The sequence below is a fragment of the Mchenga conophoros genome, linkage group LG3 (assembly GCF_057382185.1).
Source record: "Mchenga conophoros isolate Kocher_MC1m ecotype Shallow Benthic linkage group LG3, M_conophoros_male_GT1.1, whole genome shotgun sequence".
Classification (NCBI taxonomy): domain Eukaryota; kingdom Metazoa; phylum Chordata; class Actinopteri; order Cichliformes; family Cichlidae; genus Mchenga; species Mchenga conophoros.
This window is the reverse complement of record NC_140528.1, coordinates 39,061,503-39,083,573: the sequence shown is the minus strand read 5'-3', so window position 1 is coordinate 39,083,573 and position 22,071 is coordinate 39,061,503. Positions and strand designations below refer to the sequence as shown.

The 22,071-nt window shown below is 45.2% G+C and overlaps 1 long non-coding RNA gene across 1 annotated transcript; it reads left to right on the top strand.

Moving 5' to 3' along the window:
- The first annotated feature begins 1,221 nt into the window (after nucleotides 1-1,221).
- On the top strand, nucleotides 1,222-19,978 carry LOC146578564 (uncharacterized). The gene is made up of 2 exons (XR_014891499.1): nucleotides 1,222-1,304; nucleotides 7,618-19,978. It is a non-coding gene; the product is annotated as an uncharacterized LOC146578564 (long non-coding RNA).
- The last annotated feature ends 2,093 nt before the right edge of the window (nucleotides 19,979-22,071 follow it).

Here is a 22,071-nt window from a genome sequence, read left to right as displayed (position 1 = left end):
ATAATATTGTTATATCATTTAGTAACATTACTGCATGCTATATTATCATGGCATTTGATGGCTCACCTGGTCTTGCTCCACAATCGGTGTTCCCCTTATTCTCATGCAAAGCTCTGTAGTGCCTAAACATGGATGAGGTGTTGTTGTTATATCCCAGCTCCCTGGCACATAGCAAACACTTCACCTTGTACAAAAGTACAGACAGCTTAACATAAATTGTATTGCACCATCAGTATTATGAAAATACATCTTCTGTAGAAATTTACATACCTTGTTGGGAGGAATAAGATCAAAATGTTCCCACACAGGGGAGGACATCCTCCTCTTCTTAGCTGGCTCCATTCTCTCCTGACTTTCTCTCCTCACTCTCATAAACCTCCAAACTGTCTCCAAACTCTCACTAACCGCAACTCTCCATCAAACACCTACATTTTGAATGAAGTCTGAGGGGTTTATATCGCTGTCATATCTCGCGGCAAAGTTCGAACCACTTCATGAACCAGTCACGTGGTACAGCCGGGCAGCGAGGCTTTGGACGTCATCATTTTCAGCTCCTCCCATTAATGAAGCAAGCCTCGATACGCGCATCGCGGAAACGCCCCCTCCATTACTCGACACAAGCTTCGAAGCCTCGATACAGAACGTCACATCAGTAGTTGTGCTCATAAGAGTTGATTCTCAGTCTATTGAAGGTTTCAAGCTTTGTGAAGCGCGATGTCTTCACAATCTATTGTGTAAGGTGATTTGGAGCAATGGAAGGTTAAAACAGCATTCACGCTTACAATTGAGTTGAATTGAGTTGTTTGGAGAAGATCTATGCTGATAAGTTGCAGTGTACATCTTCCCACACGTGTACTCAATAAATCATCATTTGACTGAACTCTTCTGAGCCAGTGTTGGTTTGTTCCTTGCCTCAATATTTCGAATCGGGACACTACCAATACAGATCATTCACAGCTAGGCTAAAATAGAAGGATCTCAGTGATCGTGAAAACAGAGCTATTTAGGAGCAATAAGGCAGCGCAGCTAAAAGAGCCGAAGATCTCAAACACACTGAACACTCCTCACTCACTTGGAGAACCAACTTTCAGATTGATGAGCTTCAAAGGTTTTCCAGCTCTCTTGATGACATGACACTCGTATGTTCCAGCATCATCTTGTCTCACATTCTTCAGAATCAAAGACACGTCTCCATCAACTATCTGTCTGTCCTTCAGATCCACCTGGTTCTCAAAAGATGGATGCTGGTAATCTGGAACAAGTCATCCATGCTGATATAAAAGGACAAGTTCTTCATCTTCCAGGTCAGTTCTGCTCCACTCTACAACTATGACGATGTGGGCTTGAGCTTGACATGTCAGAGTGACGTCCTGTCCAGACTCAGCTGTGATGATTTTGTGATCTGAAAAAGAGGAAACAACACAGCGCAGCGAGGTTAAAGGTCAAAGTAACACTGTTCATGTTGCCCCCCTGGTGTGACAGGTGCCTGGGAGGGGTGCGATCCTAGATCCTGCAGCTGTGTATTGAAATAAAGAGGCACAGATCATGAACTTGTTTACGTTTCAACTGCAGGATTTATTCTGCAGATTTGCCTCCCAGGGGGGTTTACGCTCCTCCTGGCCGCTATGCGCCACCTAGTGGTATTTTTTAAGTAATGCCATGGAAGATGTAAAGTGTAATTAGAAAATACTGATTTAACACTGAACGATATAACAAAGACCAAAATATAACTGGGGTGTTCCCTTTATTTCCTTGTATGAAGACATAAACTGAACTAACATCCCCATAAGTCTTTTTATCTCTTAATTTTTTAACTATTAGTGTAATCCAGATTTACCAGCCACACATTTCAACTTAACACATATGTTAACCTTTTACACTCTCCCCTTTTTTTTTTTATATAGGTCTCCTGACTTTTGTCATGTTAAGGGATGTATGTTTCTAGTTACTGTGGTTGAAGGTAACAGGTGTCCAGGTATGGATGTGGGTATGTGAAGTATGGGAGTGGAAGAGTACTGGGAATACCCTGGAGAGGGTATGTGGGCAGGAGAGAGTTCACCCCTGCATTCCATTGCTGGTATGATGGTTGTCCCAGGGTGTTATAGGTGAACATCTCTCTCGGCCTGGCAGTCCGCTGCGTTCTCCTCGAAATCTCTATTTCTTCCGGTGGTTTATTCCCATCAACTGTTGGGTTAACTGGTGGCTTGGTACACAGGTCTGGCTCAGTGTGATGTTCGTCTTCCAGGGCAGCGTCCTCCAAAGCTCTGTAGTGTCTCTGTGGTACATTATCGCCTAGTTCTGGGATGTTAGTTTCCTCCACGACGGAAGGGTGGAATTCATGAGCTGTGGCTCTTAGTCTTTGCTCAACCTGAGGATGGTGTACTGTCGGTGGTTGTTCTTTCTCTCTAAATCGCAGCCTGTAACATGGAATCTTTTGGTAAGAGTATTCTTCATCAGAACTGTCTGTGTTTTGGTCATGTGTGTCAACAACTGCCGTTTTCTGTTTTGTTACCTTGTACGGTCTCTCTTCAGGTTGTGAAAGAGGAGTTTCCTCCAGGGGCAGTTCATTTACTGGAAGCAGTAGGTTCCTGTGGAGTACTCGCACTGTTTTGGGACCCTTTTCAGGCTGTACTCGGTAAACCGGTCCATTGTCGACTCTTTCCACCACACGGTGCACTACCTGCTCCCAGTAAGCCCGCAGCTTGCCGGGTCCACCACGTTCTGACAGGTTTCTCACGAGCACTCGGTCGCCTGGACAGAGAACAACACCTCTCACTGCACGGTCATATTGTCTCTTGCCCTTAGCAGAGGATTTCTCACTGTTTTTTGCTGCCATTTCATATGCAAAACGCATCTTCTTTTCCCATTTCTGTGCATATGACTGTCGATCCGATGTTTCAGGATTTCTTTTGGGCGGAAACAACAAGTCCACAGGCAAACGTGGAGATCGGCCATATAGAAGAAAAAATGGGGAGAACCCAGTGGCCTCATGCCTTGTACAATTATAGGCATGTATAACATGAGCCAGATGGTCTTTCCACTGAATCTTTTTCTCCTCCTCCAGAGTACGCAACATTTGAAGGAGGGTCCGGTTAAGTCTCTCTACTGGATTGCTTTGCGGGTGATATGGCGTTGTTCGTGAATGACCAATACCAGCCAGCCGTTCTAACCTGCTGAACAAGGTATTCTCAAACTCCCTCCCCTGATCGTGGTGGAGTTTCTCTGGGTATCCAAAGCGAGGGATAAAGTCATGGAATATTTTGTCAGCTGCGGTTTTCCCAGATTTATTCCTTGTTGGATACGCCTGGGCAAAGCGTGTAAAGTGGTCGACAAGAACAAGAATGTACTCATAGCCCTGACTTTGCTCTAGGTGTAGGTAGTCAATACAAAGCAACTCGAGAGGACTGCTGGTGGTTATATGTTCCATCGGAGCTCTTTGGGGAAGATTAGGACGTTTCTGTTTAATACAGACACACCTTTTGTTTACATAGTCCTCTATGTCATCCTGCATGTTGGGCCAGTAAAACCGTTCCCGGGCAAGGTGTGTTACTTTATCGGCGCCAACATGACCCATGTCATTGTGAAGTGCTTTCAGCACCAGGGGCTTTAGCTTTTCAGGAAGCACAAGTTGTTGATGCTGACGATTCAGTCGATACAGTATTGCTTCCTCCACCACTAGCTTCTTCCATTCGTAAAGCAGTCTTTTCGTTTGTTTGCTCATTTTTCTCTTATCCCTTTCATTAGGAGTCCAGTTTCTGAGCTTTAGCGAAAGCACCTCCTTTATGGCTGTATCATCCTGCTGTGCTGCCTGAATATCTGCAGATGTAATATTGGAAATACTCTCAGGTGGCACAGTGTCTGCATTTCCCCTATTCACCTGTAAGGCTGCTGCCCCGGGCACCTCATCTCCCTGCCTTGCTTTGCTTCTTTGCCATGCTGTGGACACAACCTCTGATGACATAGTCTCTGTGTGATCTGCCATTCTGTCTTGGAGTTTTACTGGGTACCTTGACAGGGTGTCTGCATCTATATTCAGCTTCCCTGGTCTGTATTTGATGTCAAAGTGGAAGTCAGCTAGCTCACCAACCCACCTATGTCCAACGGCGTTTAGTCTGGCAGTGCTCAGAACGTATGTTAAGGGGTTGTTATCAGTGTAGACTGTGAATGTCGGGGCATAATACAAGTAGTCTCGAAACTTATCACAGATGGCCCACTTGAGTGCTAAGAACTCGAGCTTACCAGAGTGAAGGTGATAGTTTCTCTCAGCCGATGTCAGTGTTCTTGAGCCATATCCGATGACACGTAACTTGTTTTCCTGACTCTGGTACAGCACTGCACCTAATCCGTCACCTGATGCGTCTGTGTGTAGAATGAATGGAAGGTTGAAGTTTGGGTATGCTAGGGTGGGTGGAGTCGTCAGCACATCCACAAGTTTAGCCAAAACAGCCTGGTGCTCTGCTGCCCATCTGATGGGTGTTTTTGATGGCAGCTGTCCTTTTTCTTCCTTCTTAGCTCTGCTTTTGTTTCCATTTGTCTCATGTTGATTGTTGTTTTTACCTTTGTCAGGATTGCTAGGTTTCTGGAGAAGTTCAAACAGCGGCTTGGCCAACCGGGAAAAGTCTTGAATGAAGGAGCGATAGTACCCCAGGAATCCCAGCAAGGACTTAACATCTCCAACAGTGTGAGGCACTTTATCTTTCAGAGCCATGACGGCCTCCAAGTCCTTTGGATCAATCTTAACTCCATCTGCTGATACTAAACGTCCAAGATAACGAACCTCTCTTTTGAACAACTCACACTTCGCAGGTCTCAGTTTGATTCCGTGTTCTCTCATGCGGCCCAGAACTTGTCTGAGGTGGTTGACATGTGCCTCAAAGGATGTAGAATAACACAACACATCATCAAGATATGGAGCACAGCACTCATCTCTAATTCCGTCCAGCACTCCCTCCATACACCTTTGGAATGCTGCAGGTGCATTTGTCAAACCAAATGGGATTCGAATCCATTCATAAAGCCCCCACGGTGTGCTGAAAGCTGTAAGGTGTCTGGATTCCTCACTTACAAACCCTTGGTGATATGCGCTTCCTTGATCTAATATCGAGAACCATGTGTTACCACCCAGGTTGTCAAGTAAGTCCTGTATGCGCGGCAAGGGATGACGATCTGCGACTGTTTTTTTGTTCAGTCCCCTAAAGTCCACACATAGCCGCAAACTCTGGTCCTTCTTACGGGCACAGACAACTGGAGAGGAGTAAGAGGACACAGATTTGCGGATCCAACCTCTGTCTAGGAGATTCTTTACATAGTCTTTAACCTCCTGGTACAAAGGCTTAGGGATAGAGTTATAGCACTTTTGGACTGGATTGTTGTCGGTTACATTAATCTTCAGCTGCAAGTTGGGTATGCAACCTATGTCTCCCTCCCCTTTAGCAAACACATCAGATTCCTCAAAGAGCATCTGACGCACAACTTCCTGCTGCTGCTGATCAAGATGCTCCAAGTTAACAGGAGGATGCCATTTTTTTGATGTATAAGTCTCTGGGATACTGTTGTGACTGGCTTGGCTACCCTGCGTGGTACGTATATGTGTATCAGTACTTGACTGCCCTGACTGCTGATAAGGGGGACCAAAATCAATCGGCCTGCTGTCTATGATTCCTTCTAGGTAGCCCAAGGCCATCCTTGGTGGCAAGAAGATATCATGTTTGGTTGAATTGCAGACTGGGATTTTTACAGTCTTAGATGCACCAGGAGACACATTAACTAAAGCAGGAAATAAATCCAGTCCATCTGGGACATCTCTTTTTAATGCTGGTTCAAATAACATTGTCCCCTCCTCAGGCCAACCCCTGATATGGCATTTCACTTGACATATTTGGCCACTAGGAACTGTGAGACCTCTCTTTCCTAATCTGATCATCTCATTCCTAGTTTGTTGGCCCGTTGGGGTTTCGCTGACAACAGAAACAATTGTTTCAGCAGTATCTCGATGGAGTTTTAATGCCTCTGCTAGCAAATCACTTAACATGACACTCCCTGATCTTTCCAGACTTTCAAGGATGAGCTCCTCTATCACATTGAAACCTAGTAACAAACCGTTCACACAGCTCTGACTCACTAGCATGGGTACATGTATGGCTATCTGGCCATGTTTTTCACTTCTGATTTCCACAAGTACCTCAGCCCAACCCTCAAAGGGGACATCCGTCCCATTAGCTGCTGTTATTCTGAGTGGATCATTTGGCAAAAACTCTTCAAGCGACCTGACTTTTGTGTCTGGTAGGTGCTTCTCTAGCCACGACTTTGCCATTATCGTGACCTGAGCACCACTGTCCAGTAGCACCTCAGTTGGTACCCCATTAAGGTGACAGGTAAGCATACACCTTTTGCCTATCAGTCGAGCTACACGGTTTCCTTTCCCCGCTCTCTTCCTTAGGAGTGGCTGATTATCAGTTGGAGTCCTGCTCTCATGGTTTGTTACAATGGTTTGGGACCCTGGCTCTTGTCTGATCACTGGTGGTCCCTCCCCAGTGACCCTCTGATGTTTCCCGATTTGTTCTTGGACAGACAGCCCACCGCCCGGTGTCCCTCCTGGCCACACCGGAAACAGTGGTTACAACTGGCAATCCCTTGGGTTATACAGGGCCTGCATTTTCCTTTCACAGAGGACTTGGATGGTTGGGCAGTATTAAGTGAGCTGACCTGTGTGGACCCAGAGGGACTTCCCTCTGAAGTGAGAGCCTTCTCAATAGCCTTGGCCAAAACAGACACCTGTGCTGTTAGTTCATGCAGGGCTGCTCGTTGTGCCTGAACTTCAGCTTGGGTTTGCAGGACGGTGGCTTGGACCTCGGCTGGAGGCTGAGCTGCGGGTTGTCTTTCACCCTGCTGCATGGCACTAACAGTGACTGCTTTTGCTTTCTGTGTCTGACCTAGGCGAGTCTGTCTCTCAACTTCTTCACTAACTGACTTGGTCATTATCTCTAGAATAAAGTCATCAGCACAACTCATGTTAGAAATGAGAGGCCTTAGGTCTCTTCGGACATGAGCGTATTTCTCACTCATTCCCTGATACAATGAGTGAAGAAATACTCCTTGAATCAGTTGACTGGTATATTGGAACTCTGAGCTACTCTGCTGAGAAGCAAACATCACACGCTGTTTTAGCCCCATTAGCCGGTACATGTACTGATGTGGACTTTCTCTGTCCTGTTGTTTAGCATTGCTAAGCTCCTGAAATAGCTCTGCACTGCTCTTGTCTCTCAGGTGTGCTCTGAGGAACCGTTTGAGCTCAGCCACCGTTAATCCAGGTTTGGTCATTAGCATATCCTTAAATGTACCTGGTTTAATAATCTTTAGGACAGTTCGGATTATCTCTGCTTCTGTAAAATTCTCAGCTAGCCCTTCATCAATCTGTCTACACAGAGAGCTATAACTAACATCTGAATCTGAGTCAGAAATCTGTCCACTGTGGAGCTTGAATTCTCTACGAGGCAGGAGCGCTGCAACATCTGCCAGTTTTATAACATCAGTTACTTGACTGGTTACCATGCAGGTTCTATCTGCGTTCACACTAACTACTGAAGGTGTTACCACAGAGTCTGTTTCTGCACCCAGCTCACAGTCCTCATCTGCAGCCACCGGAGGTCGTTGCAGGTCAGTGATGAAGTCGTTGAATACTAGCAGGCGAGACATGCCTTGGTCCTCCTGACTTGCCAGCCGGTCACTTTTCAAAAAGTCCACAATGAAGTCATAGAGTTCCACCTCTGTTGCATCATCTCCTGGTAGGTCATCTTTCACCTCATCCTTGATGGTGTCTACAAGCTTGTACAACACCTCTGCCTTAGCAGTGTTAATAAGCTCATGAAGCTTTCTCTGTATTCCTCGTCGCAGCTCCTGCACAGCCGCCATTCTGGTACCACAGATGGAGCAGACGTAGCACGTTGGTCTTAGTTTATTACTTTATGATTAGCTGCCGTCAAGAGGAGGCACTAATCCCGGACGAGCCCCCACGATTGTTGCCCCCCTGGTGTGACAGGTGCCTGGGAGGGGTGCGATCCTAGATCCTGCAGCTGTGTATTGAAATAAAGAGGCACAGATCATGAACTTGTTTACGTTTCAACTGCAGGATTTATTCTGCAGATTTGCCTCCCAGGGGGGTTTACGCTCCTCCTGGCCGCTATGCGCCACCTAGTGGTATTTTTTAAGTAATGCCATGGAAGATGTAAAGTGTAATTAGAAAATACTGATTTAACACTGAACGATATAACAAAGACCAAAATATAACTGGGGTGTTCCCTTTATTTCCTTGTATGAAGACATAAACTGAACTAACATCCCCATAAGTCTTTTTATCTCTTAATTTTTTAACTATTAGTGTAATCCAGATTTACCAGCCACACATTTCAACTTAACACATATGTTAACCTTTTACATTCACTTCTACAGCAGTCAATCAGAGTGATGATGAGACAGCACTAAACTGTACTTACACACAGAGAATTTTCAATAATATCACTTATCACAAAATTAATGTGTGCAGGCTCATGTTGCCTGCACACACACAGACAAACGGAATGAATATGAAATAATCCTACTCAATTTCTTTGTCTTTATCTATCATTGAAATGGCATTTATCTCCTGACAGGTAAAACTCACCTGCAGAGGTAAACATGCAGAGGCTGAATAACAACAAAGCTAAGCAGAGTGATGCAGTCACAGCAGACATTTCCTCTAGCACAGATGGTCTTAGTTTGTTCTAAATGTCTGTATTTTCAGTGAATAACAGAACGTGAGTTTAAACCTGATTGCATCAGATTAAATTTAACGTTTACATAAAATTCAGTTTCCATAGAAATGATTCCAGGTTCAGATACTAATGCTGGATAATAATCACTAAGGCTTTTGAAATCTGTGAGTGAACTGGGTCCTCAGCAGTTCTGTGTGATTAGTAAGTATGTGTCTCTCAGCTTTCTACTCCAACTGGTCCTGTAATGATTTTTGCTGCGTGCGCATGTGTGTGTGTGTGTGTGTTTGTCTGAAACCATTTTTTTTCCTCTCTCTGTTCTTGTTTTTGCATGATCTGTTTGGTTGAGAAGTGATTTCAAAGTTTCATGTGAGAGATAAAATAGCTGCGGTTAAATTAAGCTGTCTAAAACTGTCAAGGTTCAGCCCAGAGAGAAGAGCAGTTTTATTTAAAACAAGTTCCTCACACCAAGGGGTTTCAGAGGGGAATATTTCTGAAGCTGACACTGGACTCAGCGCTCACAGAGAGAGAGGAGAAAATAATTAGGCTACGTTCACACTGCAGGTCTTAATGCTTAATTCTGATTTTTTGATCAAATCTGATTTTTTTGTCTGCTTGTTCACACTATAAATAAAATGCGACAGCAAACGTGCTCTAGTGTGAACCCTCAAAGCGGCCCGCATGCGCAAAAGAAGACGTCACACACAACACACTCTGTTTAGACCCAGAGCAAACAATATTTTGTCTTGATGCATTCTCAATCATCCAGCAAAGTAAATCTCCAAAAGTTGAATCTGTTCATCTGGACGTAGCGTTTTGTGGGAGAAACGTTTCGTCACTCATCCAAGTGACTTCTTCAGTCTCAGCTGACTGCAGGTTTCCCCAAATCTTATAAACAGTACATTTGCATAATGACTGAAACCAGCCCACTGAATCAACAATGGGCTGGGAGGTCAGTTCCTTGATCATAATTATGCAAAGCTCTCATGACCATTGATCAACAACCACTAACCAAAACCCACTGATCGAAGACCACCATCATTTCCATCAGTAATGGGGAACATCTAAAAGCTGACGTGTACCGTAAACCTACGCATACGGATCAGTATCTAAGGTTTGACTCTCATCATCCACTGGAGCACAAACTGGATGTCATCAGGATCAGGACGCTACAATACAGAGCGAAAACCATCCCCACTGACACAGCGGCCAGGGAGGCAGAAGAACAGCACATCAAGAAGGCCCTGAGTTGGCTCAGGGCCAACAGGAGATGTTGGCTGTCCGATTGGCCTCCCTGCTGCTGCGGAGCCTGGGACGGTCTGCTTGCCTCCACCCCGGGGGGAAGTGTAACATCTCTTGGGTCTGGGTTCTGTTTCCCCCTCTGGGGGCGAGGGTACCTGGACCCGGAGTGTAGAGTATGTTTGGGGAGTGTGATTGTGTGTACATGTCCATTTATGTCAGTCCTTACGTTGGGTGAGTGCTGAGTGTTTATATATGTGTGCATGAGGGTGGGAACGCATGTTTGTGTCTATGTGTGCCTGTTTGTCTGTGTCTATATGTCAGGTTAGACTCCACCTCTCTGGGAACTCCCAGGCCCTCCAAGGTCTATCTCCCCTCACCACACTCCCTGCCGGTGACTGGTCGGTGCATTGGTGGTTCTTGGTGTTCGGGGCTGGGCGCTCAGGTATGTACCGGCTCACTCCCGGTGGCTACCTGGCGGGGCCTGGCACCTGTTGCTCGGTCAGGCCTCCTCCGGGGTGCGGGGGGCCCTCGGGCCTCCGGCCTCTGGGCCTGCGGCTCAGTTCACTCTGGCACAGCTGGCTGCTGGCAGAGCCGGCGGGCACGCCGGTGCAGCCACCTCTAGCTTCTGCTCGGTGGCTACTGGGTAACGCCTCGTCTGGGGATCCTCAGCCCTTCCCATGAGGGTGGCACAGATGCCCCTCCGGTGGTCCTCCTTGGGCTCTCGTGCTCTGGGGCCTCTGGATGTCTGGGGCCTGGATCTCCTCCATGCCTGCTTCATGCCCTGGCGGACGGGGCTATGGTTCGCTACATCCTCTTGCAGACTGTTATAACCTCAGGATAAAAATGCTCGGAAACTCAAGTGCCAGTTTTAGGACGTTTACTGACCACTTTTAGAAACAACCACAGCTAGTCGCACACATACAGGAAACTGTCCCACACATAACATTCCGGCAGGGAGAACCCTGAAAAACCTCTGAAGGTTCCGGGGTGCAACGCCCCAAACATACATTAACAACAACACTGTCTATAACACTCCCCCCCCCCCCCCCCTTAAGCAAAAACCCACAACATAGCAATTATGCATAAGTACGAAAAGAGAGGGAGAATTCAACACCACATTATTTTAACAATTCAGTCTATCAGGGGGGCTTGACCTTCTCAGTCCTTCTGCTGGGTTCTCCAGGCTAGGAGCCTGCTGAGCTCCTGTGGCCGGGTTCGGCTCAGGTGACTTAGATTGCTCCACCAGCCCTTCTGGTGATACTGAAGAACCAATCCCGATCTCAGGGGCTGCTGACACGACTTCCCCTTCAGGTGAACCACTCTGAGGCCCCACAATGTCCACAGCCCTGTCTCCACCATGTGCGTGCAAACCACTCTGAGCCCTCTTCTCAGCTCCATCCGTGCGGGCTCTCACATGATCCTTGTGCCTGCGAACTTGTCTGCCATCCAACAACTCCACCACAAAAGATACTGGCCCTGAACTGTGGTGAATGACACCAGGCAGCCACCGTGAGCCACCCGTGAAGTTTTTGATATACACACAGTCTCCCTGCTTAAAAACACAGCCTCTGGCATGTAGATCATGTCTCACCTTCTGCCCACCTTGTGACTGGGTGACTCTGGCTCCCACATCTGGGCGAAGAAGGTCAAGATGAGATCTGGGCTTCCTCCCCATCAGCAACTCCGCTGGGGACAAGCTTGTGGTTGTATGAGGCGTGATGCGATACTGAAACAGGAAACGGCAGAGCCTCTTTTCTATGGAAAGACCTGGCATTTTTTTTAGACCGTCTTTCCGTGTCTCCACGGCGCGCTCCGCTAAGCCATTAGAGGCAGGGTGGTAGGGTGCTGTGCGGATATGTCGGATCCCATTTCTCTCTATAAATTCTTGGAAGAGCCCACTTGTGAATGTGGGCCCATTGTCCGTGACCACTGCCTCAGGTAATCCATGTGTTGCAAAGATTCTCCGGAGTGTGTCTGTGACGACTGGGGCTGTGATGGTCGGCATTATGTGGGCATCCAGCCATTTTCAATGCGCATCCACCAACACCAGGAACATGTGGCCCAAAAAGGGGCCGGCAAAATCTAGATGAAGCCTGGACCATGGATGGCCAGGCCACTCCCATGGGTGGAGTGGGGCAGGTGGCGGCATTTTTTGGTTTGACTGACATTGAGAACAGGCTTTTACCTTGTCTTCCAAGGCACTGTCCATTCCACCACACGAATGACCTTGCCAGACTTTTCATTCGAGAAATCCCTGGATGAGCCTCATGCAACACTTCAATGATCTGTGACCGACCTGGAGGCGGAACAATGACTCGGGAACCCCACAGGATGCAGCCATCTTGAACACTGAGCTCCTGCTGACGCTTGGCATACGGTTTGAGCTGATCCTGCTCCACTGTTGCTGGCCAGCCCTGCAACAGCCACTGTTTAACCTGAGATAACTCTGGATCCCGTTCAGTCCATGCTTTGATGTTTTTAGCACAGACCGGAGAGTTCGCCAACCTGTCCAGCAAAAACACAATTTCTGGGGGCAAGTTCGACTGGTCGGGGACCTCCGGGAGGGGGAGGCGGCTGAAAGCATCTGCATTCGCATTTTCAGGTCCCGCCTTATAAACAATGCGATACTGGTATGCCGACAGTGTTAATGCCCAGCGCTGAACCCGGGCTGAAGCCATCGGTGGGATGCCTTTTGTTTCACTAAAGAGACTCAGGAGGGGCTTATGGTCTGTAACAACAGTAAATGGGCGGCCATACAGGTACTGATGAAATCGTTTCACAGCAAAAACTATTGCTAAGCCTTCCTTCTCAAGCTGTGAATAGCCCTTTTCTGCTGCTGTGAGCGTGCGTGACGCATATCCGACCGGTTTCTCTTCCCCCTCTTCCATGCGATGGGAAAGAACAGCTCCTATGCCATACGGGGAGGCATCACAGGACAGGACCACCTCCTTCTCCGGATCAAAATGCACCAGGAGCGATGCCGATTGTAACAGTTATTTTACCCGTCTGAAGGCCTTCTCCTGTGCTTGGGACCACCTCCACTGACTGTCTTTGTGCAGTAGCCCATACAGGGGAGCAAGCATGCTGGAGAGGTCAGGCAAAAACTTCCCATAATAGTTCACTAAGCCCAAGAATGATCTTAGTTCAGCTACATTCTTTGGACTCGGGGCTTCTTTTACTGCCCTCACTTTCTCTTCCAGTGGGGACAGGCCCTGTGCAGAGATGCGATGACCCAGGTATGTCACGCTAGGGGCTTCGAAAACACACTTACTGCGCTTCAAACGCAACCCAGCTTCTGAGAGCTTCTTCAACACCTGCTCAAGGTTACGCAGATGCTCCTCTTCTGTTTTACCTGTAACTAAAATGTCATCCAAGTAAACAGCAACACCAGGAATGTTTTGCAGAAGATTGTCCATGGTGCGCTGAAAGATAGCTGGACTGGATGCAACGCCAAACACCAGGCGGTTGTACTTGAACAGCCCCTTGTGTGTGTTTATTGTCACATAATTTTTTGATTCCTCATCCAGCAGCAACTGCTGGTAAGCATGACTCATATCCAACTTTGTGAATGTCCGACCACCCGCCAGTGTGGCAAACAGGTCATCCGCTCGAGGCAGAGGGTAGGCGTCGAGCTGAGAGGCTTGGTTCACTGTCAGTTTGTAATCACCGCATATACGCACCCCTCTGTCCTCTTTCAACACTGGTACAATCGGGGCTGCCCAGTCCGAGAACTCTATTGGCTCAATGACCCCTATCTGTTGTAGTCTCTCCAACTCTGCTTCCACCTTGGCCTTCATGGCGTATGGTACAGTGCATGGTTTGAAAAAGCGTGGCTGGGCAAAAGGATCCACACACAGCTTCACAGTGGTGCCCCGGAGAGTGCCCAATTCATTCTTGAACACATCTGCATACTTTCCCAGTAACTCTACTATTACCTTTACATACCTGATTTCCCACCAGTTCAGGCGGATTTTCTGCAGAAGGTCACGACCCAGCAGACTAGGCCCCTCCCCTTTCATCACCAGTAGTGTTGCTGCCGCTTCTTGACCCTGATATGCTGCATGCACCTCTATAGCACCAAGCAGGGGAATGCATTCACCCGTGTACTGTCTCAGGCTTATCTCAGTCGCTTGGAGAGCTGGTGCCCCGCCCGAGTGCCACAAGCTGTGGTAGGTGGCTTGGCTGATCACCGAAGCTGAAGCCCCTGTGTCCACCTCCATTTGTAGCTCCTTCCCATTTACCTGGATAGTGGCATAGATGGGCTCCGCACAGCACTTATTAAAGCCAACCAGATTAAACATGTTGAAAACACACTCATCCTCCTCAGGCGCCATGCCCTGCAGGTGATGCGTGTTTAGTTTGTGTTTTGTCTTCCATTCCTTCTTTGATTTCTCCTTAGTGCCCCTGCATTTCTTGGCTAAGTGCCCCTTTTTCTTGCAGTTATGGCAGGTACTGTCTTTGAAAACACAGTCCTTGGCAAAGTGTGCTCCCCCACACTGGTAACACTCCAAAAGCTCCCTCGGTTTGCCCCTCACACTCCGAGATACATGATGCACCTCGGTTGAGTGCATATTGTTGTTAGCTTTCCGAATGTCTTTAGTGTTATTAGCTGCCGTTTCTATTGCCTGAGCAATTTCCAAAGCTTTCTTAAAGTCCAGTGTGGGCTCCCCCAACAACCGACGCTGCATGCCATCATCATTTATACCACACACCAACCTGTCGCGGAGCATGTCATCCAGCACGCTTCCAAACTCACAGTGCTCTGATAGCTGTCTCAGCTCCGTCACATACGCCGCCACCGAAACTCCCGGCTTGCGTGAATGAGTGTGGAGTTTGAACCGCTGAACAATCACGGAGGGTTTTGGGCAGTGATGATTTTGCACCAACGTCACCAGTTCTTTGAAACTGAAGTCCCCGGGTTTCCGAGGCGTCGTCAGGTTACGTATCAACTTGTAGGTCCTCGCTCCACACGCACTGAGAAGAACTGACCTTTTTTTTCCTTCGTCCGAAATGTCGTTTGCCAAGAAAAAGTGTTCCAGCCTCTCGACATATTCAATCCAGTCGCCGTCTCCCTCGGCGAACTCCGTGAGCGATCCGATCGTCGCCATAGTTGTGAAGCGGTAGTCCGACTGCAAAATCCGTAGCAAAAACTCAAAACTGTCCGCGTTCGGCTTTTATCCTCGTCTCCAAAAAGGTGTTATAACCTCAGGATAAAAATGCTCGGAAACTCAAGTGCCAGTTTTAGGACGTTTACTGCCCACTTTTAGAAACAACCACAGCTAGTCGCACACATACAGGAAACTGTCCCACACATAACATTCTGGCAGCGAGAACCCTGAAAAACCTCTGAAGGTTCCGGGGTGCAACGCCCCAAACATACATTAACAACAACACTGTCTATAACACAGACCATTACATGTGGAAACCATTTGAATACAAGCGCGCTGATCCACACAGGTATGCACACGGATGTTCACTGCTCGTAGACTTAAATTACACCTTTCTTGGCTGCTACTTCAAAGCACATTGTGCGCTGCCTGTCTTGCGTGCTGCACAACAACATTGAATATTTAGTATTTACTGCTGTTTACACTTAGCTAGATTAATGCGATGGTGTTGTGTTTAGTATGTTGCTTTGGGTTTTTTTGCTTGTTTTCTATTCTTTCTCTCTCAACAGGTGATCCAGGAGATTTTATTTTATTTATTTATTTTTTTCCCCTTTCTCACTGTCCCTCTCCCTTTCTGTTTTTCTTTTCCTTCCTCTTTCTTTCTCCCTTTCCTATCCCTCACTCATGTCTGTCCCATCTGTAACAACTGAAAATAAAATAAAATAAATAATAAAAACAAAGGGCGATCAAATGGATCAATACGGCAATGCCACGATGATCCATTTGGCAAAATAAATCCATTGGGTATCCTTGTTGGTCTTCAGACAACAATTCTGATGGCTAAAGAACCAAATGGGACAGGCAAAAAAAAAAAAAAAGAAGGCCCTGAGTAAATGTGGTTATCCCAGCTGGACTTTTGTCAAACCTGGGAATGCACCTAGAGAAAGCCCCAGCCGATCCAGGAGAGAAGGACAACCGTTGCCCAAACGAAAACCTGTAGTGATGCCATATGTGTCAGGAGTATCGGAGCAGTTGAGACACATTTTTTCTAAACACCGGGTCTCTGTGGCTTTTAAACCCCAAAATACGCTGCGCCAAAAACTGGTCCACCCTAAGGATTGGGTCCCCCGACACAAACAGAGTAACATGGTGTACGCTGTTAAGTGCCAGGAGGATTGCCAGGATTTTTGCAAGCGGATGGCACAACACAGAAGAGCTACCTCGTCAGGCCAGGACTCTGCAGTCTATTTACACCTACAGGCCAGTGGACACTCAATGATGAGGATGTACACATCCTGGACAGGGACGAACGCTGGTTTGAGCGCGGAGTCAAGGAGGCCATTTACATGAAAAGGACTCCCTCCAGGGTCTCTCCAATGCAACAGATCTGGCTTTTGCAGATTACATCAGCCACTTTGTCTCTCCAATAACCCCATACCTGCCCTGGATTAGGTCTCTGGAGGTGCTCATGTGTGAGAGTACCAGCTAATACTGTCCTCTCTCTATTCAGTCATCCTGAGCATGTTCTGTTGGAGTTTTCTTCCTGTTGAAATGGAGTTTCTCCGTCGCAACTGTCTCCAAAGTCCCCACAGGGTCATAGGGAGTCATATGATTGATGAGTTTTCTTTGTTTTCTTTTTGTTATTGTAGAGTATTTACCTTACAATAAGAAAGTGCTTTGAGACAATATGTTGTTGTCATTTGGCCCAATATTAATTAAACTGAAAAGCATTTTATTTGGAGACCAATTTTATCATCGCAAGGAAACAAAGGGTCCTCCAAATGTGACCCACAAATATATCCTTCATATGAAAATGTATATGAATGCATTTTAGAAAATATATATTAATGTGAACAATTAAAAAAAACTTTTACAGCCTTTTCTTTGATTTTTGGAATCAAACTACAATATTAGTAGAAATATGTGGAAAATGCATGCGATGAAACATCTTCATTGTCAGTGGACAATTATAAACATGTTTGCGTCTGATCTTTTTTTCCTAATTGAATATACCAGGCACAGGACTGGTATAGGACTGCACTCCCTTCCACTCATTACCTAAAGCAGCAAACGTAAGCGATTTTTATTTAGTCTAAAGTACAACAAGGAAGATCTGTAATCGCTCATCTGCTGCTTTCCCAGGAGTTTGGTTGCTTTCTTTTCTTTACATTATTATAACTTTCAGAAACTGTTCAACTGTTAGAAATCATTTTTAGAATAGTTTTGGATTTAGACTGTTAAATTAAGACACTAAGAGATATGAGGAAAAAGTCTTCTCTTAAGAATTTGAGGTGGATGGTCTCAGCAGTGAGAACTGAAGACGTCAGTTATGGACAAACAACCATCATAATGCAGCTGCTCTTTCTCTTTGACTGTGGACAGAGACAAGCTAGCTGCTCACCCTGATTACAGCCATCATGCTAAGCTATGCAAAAGAAACCACAAAGAAAGAAAGAAAGAAAGAAACCACATCATGACTCTTTTCTGAACAACCTCCTGTTCCTCCTTGTGTTCCTGCTCCCTCAATTCATTTCAATTCAATTTTGTTTACATAGCGCCAAATCACAACAAGTCGCCTCAAGGCGCTTCATAGAGACAGAGAAAAACCCAACAATCTAATGACCCCCTGTGAACAAGCACTTTGGCGACAGTGGGAAGGAAAAACTCCCTTTTAACAGGAAGAAACCTCAGCTCAGGGAGGGGCGGCCATCTGCTGCGACTGGTTGGAATGAGAGAAGGAAAAGAGGATAAAGACATGCTGTGGAAGAGAGACAAAGATTAATAACAGATATGATTCAGTGCAGAGAGGTCTATTAACACATAGTGAGTGAGAAAGGTGACTGGAAAGGAAAAACTCAATGCATCATGGGAATCCCCGGCAGCCTACGTCTGTTAATAATGGATTGGATTTACATAGCGCTTTTCAAGGCACCCAAAGCGCTTTACAATGCCACTATTCATTCACATTCACACACTGGTGGAGGCAAGCTACAGTTGTAGCCACAGCTGCCCAGGGGCAGACTGACAGAAGTGAGGCTGCCATATTGTGCCATCGGCCCCTCTGGCCAGAACCAGTAGGCGGTAGGGTAAAGTGTCTTGCCCAAGGACACAACGACCAGAACAAAGAGCCTGGGGATCGAACTGGCGACCTTCCGGTTACAGATGCACTTCCCAACCTGAGCCACTGTTGCCCCCATTGAATGAATAAATGAATTGAAGCATAACTGAATGAATGAATGAATTGAAGCATAACTATGGCTATGTTCACACTGCAGGCGAAAGCGCATCAAATCTGATTGTTTTGACCCTATGCGACCCATATCCGATCATGGTATGACAGTGTGAACGGCACAAATCCGATATTTTCAAATCTGATGTGGGTCACTTTCGTATGTGGTACTGAATCCGATACATATCTGATGTTTTAGAAAGCAACTGCTGTTTGAACGGTCATGTCGCATTAAATCAGTCTTTTACGTCACTGACACAAAACAGACGCCAATTATCAGCGCCGAAGAAGACATTGCGAACGCTTCCTGGCCATCCAGTGAAACTGTTGGGAAGACAACATTGGAGAAACATTAACATTTTATTTGTACTGTATAATCTGCAGATTCTGACAGAAATTTGCAACTATCCTTTGAAGCACCGCTCCTCTAAAACAGCAATAAGGATCATTATTAGGTTATTTACATTATTATGTAAATAACAGAATAACTTAAAGCAAAAATTGGGAAACGTGAAGTCCGAAGTCTTTATATTAAGGGCCATCAGTCAAACAATATTGTTTGCTCTGGGTCTAAACAGAGCGCGTTGTGTGTTACGTCTTCTTTTGCGCATGCGGGGCCGCTTTGAGCATTCAAACTAGAGCGCGTTTGCTGTCACATTTTATTTATAGTGTGAACAAGCAGACCAGAAAATCGGATTTGATCAAAAAATTGGAATTGAGCATTAAGACCTGCACTGTGAACGTAGCCTAAGGGAGGATTAAGGGTCACCTGGTCCAGCCCTAACTGTATGCTTTAGCAAAAAGGAAAGTTTTAAGCCTAATCTCGTCACGCTGACAGATCTCTTCCTGTTTAAATAAATGTTGTAAATAAACTGATGGTGTCTCTTAGGCTTCACTTCAGTTTTAGTTATAAACCAGGAGACGGTCTGAGGCTGATTTTGACTTCACTCTGATGGTCACAGAGAACAAAGAGCTAAATGCAGGAAATCAGGATAAGATTTACATTCAAAAATTTAAAAACACATTTTGTTAGAAATCAGCACATTTAACGGTCGTGTGTAGTGTTTATAAAACAGAAGAAGACAAAATCGTCACACACTGAACTTTAGATGATTAATCTTCCTGCTACTAATATATGAGTGAAGTGTTTAAACTGAAGCAGCAGATTTACTCTCTTTTAGAAACTGTCAGACTTTAAAGGTTAAAGAAAGATAAGAGTCCACAGGAGGCAGTGTGTGTACAAACTGTAATCAGACAGGGCAGAGGTTCATCCACCCAACACGTGCTCCATGCTGCTGACTGTGATTCGGTGGAAGTAGATGATGTAAGTGTAAAACAATGAAGAAGAAGGTCCTTTATGATCAGGTGGAGAACAGCAAAAAGAAAGGAATGGTAGCCGAGAGGTTTAAAACCTCATACATACAGTATGTTTATAGATGATATCACTATTTTGCATTTTACGTGCACATGCACGTAAAAATGCTGTACCCATTAAAGAAGCAATTGTGTGTCAAACAAAGCCCATGAAAAGGGTTTAAATTGGATGTTTAAATTTAAGTGCATCATAGTTTAAAAATGTATTTAACACTGAAAAATAAGAAAAAACGTTTTATGTTATGGTCATAACTGTAATATAAACAAATGAATAACAATTTTATTGTCTGTTTGTTTCTTAAAGTAATCAAACCCATATCACAAAGCAGCCACTAGAGGGAGCTCTAGGGCAGTTTACAAGCATAATAACCAGTTTAACTTCTAAAAGGCAGAACAAAATGAATAACAATTTTATTGTTTGTCATTGAAACCACATTGTGTTTTATTTTACTTTGTACAGTAAAACAGTTCTATTAAGCATAAAACTCAACAAAGAACTCAGATAAAGCACCCTTTATCACTATTTATACATTTTAATACTGTCATGGTCCCTGTGCCTCACCAGCTGATCCTGTATTAGACAACATGTGTTTTGTTGTTTTTTGCTCTCTCCTCTCTCTCTCTCACCTGCCGCTCCCGCCCCTGGCCCATTTGTGTTTTGTCTATAATTTTCTATAATTTTCATCCATTCGTAGTGTGATGGTGGGTCTATTTGTACCATTTTCTTGTATTTGCTTTTTTACAGTCTGCTAGCATAATTTTCAATATGTATTTATCTTCTTTCAACACGTTTCACATAATGATACCAAGATATAATAGTGTACAAGACTTGGATACATAACACAGAATTTTACCTATAACTAAGTGAACATCTTCCCCAAATTTTGCAGTCTTAGGACAGAACCAGAACATATGTGAATGATTCACATTTACATCTCCACAGCTTCTCCAACATGGCTGTGTTAATGAAGTGTGTTTGTTCCTAATTTTGGGTGTTAAAAAAGTCTAATTACATTTTTCCAACAATGTAGTCTCCAGCCACATGATGACGTCGTTGACTGATGTGTTTTCCAGATTTGTGACCATTCCTCATCAGATAAATTCACTCCTAACTCTCTCTGACTGCCACTTCAGTTTTACATACGCTGTTGTAATCCCTCTTACCTTCATTATATGCCTGTAAATTGTAGCGATTATTCTGAATTTTTTGTGTTGTAGGTTTCAGTTATGGTTTTAATTATTGAATTTTTGTTTAGATTTACACTATGTTTTATTTCTTTATTGAAAAAATCCCTAATCTGCAAATATCTATGGTGATCTTGATTACTTAGTGTTAAGAAATATACTCTAAAACACTTCTTCAGTAAAGACTCAGAGAAGAGAAACACACAGAACTTCTTGCTAGCAAGGGAAGTCTCCGGACTGAGAGACTCGCGCCTGAAAAACTGCCCCGGTCTTTATTTATATGCTTCAGTGAACGTTTGTTCCTTGCATTGGAATGTGGAGGTGTGTGTGTGTGTGTGTGTGTGTGTGTGTGTGTGTGTGTGTGTGTGTGTGTGGGGGGGGGGGGGGGGGGGGGGGGGGGTCAGAGTGTGGCCCCATAAACGACTTTCCTTAACCTGCTGGTCTGGAAAATCCAACAGTTCATCTATATGTAAAAAAGCACTTAGACTAAAACTGACATAGCTACGTTAATCCTACCGTAAAACAATAAAACAAGGTACGACCTCTTCCCAGGCTCCCAGGATGTAGGTGGTGTGGATGTGGGGGTGAACGCTAGGACACCTTGAAATGTTACAGAGTAGTTCACGAGGTGCCAAAGAAACACAAAAGCAGTATATCAGAATGAATATATCATTTGAATTTATACAGTTTAATTCATTCTGGTGTTAGCAATTAAATTTTATGTGTCTAGCACTAAATCACAAAAGCAGTCGCCTCAAGACACTTTATGTTGTTGGGTAAAAATCCAACAATAATGCAAAGAAACCCAACAATTTATTAATGACCCCATATGAGGAAGCATTTAGTCAAAGTCAGAAGCAAAAACTCCATTTGGAAAGGTAGAAACCTCCGGCAGAACCAGGCTCAGGGAGGGACAGCCATCTACTGTGACTGGTTGAGGTTGATGGGAAGGAGGCAGGACAACACACACTGTGGAAGAGAGCAAGAGATACATACTAACTAATGATTAAATGCAGAGAGGTGTATAAACACAGAGCGAGTGAATAAGAAAAACTACATATATCGTGGGAGATCGTCCCTCTTCTGTGGAACCAGCTTCCAGTTTGGATTCAGGACACAGACACGATCTCTACTTTCAAGATTAGGCTTAAAACTTTTCTATTTGAATATACCAGGCACTGCATCT